Source organism: Numida meleagris, chromosome 13 (assembly GCF_002078875.1).
Source record: "Numida meleagris isolate 19003 breed g44 Domestic line chromosome 13, NumMel1.0, whole genome shotgun sequence".
In the NCBI taxonomy this organism is placed as follows: Eukaryota; Metazoa; Chordata; class Aves; order Galliformes; family Numididae; genus Numida; species Numida meleagris.
In genome coordinates, this window is record NC_034421.1 from 14,114,781 (window position 1) to 14,116,744 (window position 1,964).

Here is a 1,964-nt window from a genome sequence, read left to right on the forward strand (position 1 = left end):
CAGCAGCACTCTCGAGGGAAATTCTCACCGTGAACGAAGGCCCTGCTCTGAGGGGTACGGGACTGGCAGCAGGCCTCGTTCTTATGACCACATGGAGGAACGTGTCTCGTGTGACAAGTAAACTGTCTTTTTAGGGCATGGTATTTACGTAGAGAAATTGAAGGTCTGTCACCTCCTAATCTTTTTTTTTGACACCTTCAGACCCTTGCTATATATTGGAAATAGAAACAATTGTGTTTGCTTTGTCAGGCACTTTTCCCCCCCCTTTTTTTTTAAGGTAGGAAAACTAATTTCTGGGTGTGAAGAGGAAGAAATGCAACAACCTTCCCTGTGCTGCTCAGTTCGTGTGAGATGCAAAGTGTCCTCAGGAAATGCGTGCTGACCTTTGTGCCAGGGGCTGTGCCTTTATTTATTTTACACCCGTTGGAACTTGAGGGGTAAGGTTTTCCTTTAATAGTGCCAAGTGCCTATTTTAATCGATTAAAAAATACTACGAAAAGCTTCCCTCATTATGTTAGAATGACGTACTGATGTCTGATATTTCTGTCTCTTCCCTCCTTCATCAACGGAGGTGTTGATGCAGCTGCACACATCTCACGTTTTGTCATTCTGCTTTGTGTAAAAGAACAGTAAAATATGCACTCTCTGTGTGAAATTTTGTTTGAGTATTTTACTTTATTTGCCCCTAGGAAGCAATGGCTTGGAAATGGCGGTGTCACCCAGGAGCCCGCGCAGTGAACTGCAGTCTCCTTGTTTGATCTGTCGAAAACCACCGTGATGACAACAGAATGTTTGCATCATTTCTGTGCTGTGTCAGTACAGCCCTGAGGAGCAGGTATGGACACGGCATGACAGGGAAAAGGGATCTGCCTTCTGATGGCTGGAAAACTGACCAAGGAATGGTTACATCCTGCACACCGGTGTGTAACGGTTCCATGCCCGTGCCCTATGCACTTCTGAATGGGCAGCACAGCTTCGTGTCTCACTCAGCCACCTGTGGCAGAGCAGATCAGGCTTTCTGCAGGCATGGGAAATCATCCCATCACTTTGTGCCTTACAAGGAGTTGAAAACCTTTCCTTGTTAGAGTCCTACCTCGAAGCTTAAGCATGTACAGTGAAGCAGATATCGTTTTTCTTGTGTCCTTCAATTCCAAGTCCATACTTTCCCAAAAGCAAAAGAATTCAGAGGTAACCACCTACGTTTCAGTAAGCAATTTCAGTGCCTATTTCTGATTGTGGCAGTTATTTCTGTTCAGAGGTCACGCTTAATTTACCGTGCCTGTTTTAATTCTAACAAAGTTTGTAGTTGCAGCTTACTTCCCGAGGCTGCAGTACGTGGTGGTGACACAGCCTTGGGCTTCTGCGTTTGCGCTAATCCCGCATTTCCTTTCTCTGTCTTGCAGGGCAGCTCGTGCTGGAAGTGGATGGCATTGCAGTATGAATGAAGGTCGGTGTAGGAGCTGGTGGGAGGAAGGGAGTCCAGGCTAATGAACTCTGAAGCATCTCCTGCTCAGGTACCAGAGGTGGCAGTAATGATGTCGGGGGACAGCTGCAGAAGAACACGAGAAGCTCCCCGGCAGGATGCCACAACACCTGCTGAAACCTGCAGGAGTCAGAGCATGTGTGGGTGCCCAGGAGGAAACCCAGCCCCAGTGTCTGAGCAGCACCTGGCAGTGGAGTGCTGCAGCCCAAGAACAGAGCTATTCTGCCTTTGCCGAGCTGGCTTCCCAAGGACGTGTCTGTCCTCTTAAAAGCCAGAGGGCTGGCTGATCCAAATGCTTGCTGATTGTTTGGAAGCCCAATTTCTTCCAGCCTCCAAGCTGGAGGCAGCCTGGAAGCAACATCTCCTGGGTCCAACAGCGTGGTGCCTGGGCAAGAGCATGACCCAAGATGGCTGCACAAGAGTCATCTTGATTTCTCTGTTATTTTACTTCACATAAGCCCTCTGCGTGAATCTTGTGTTG

At 48.1% G+C, this 1,964-nt stretch overlaps 1 long non-coding RNA gene across 1 annotated transcript; it reads left to right on the forward strand.

The window, feature by feature from the left end:
- On the forward strand, positions 7-1,538 carry LOC110406051. The gene is made up of 3 exons (XR_002443227.1): positions 7-437; positions 690-835; positions 1,404-1,538. It is a non-coding gene; the product is annotated as an uncharacterized LOC110406051 (long non-coding RNA).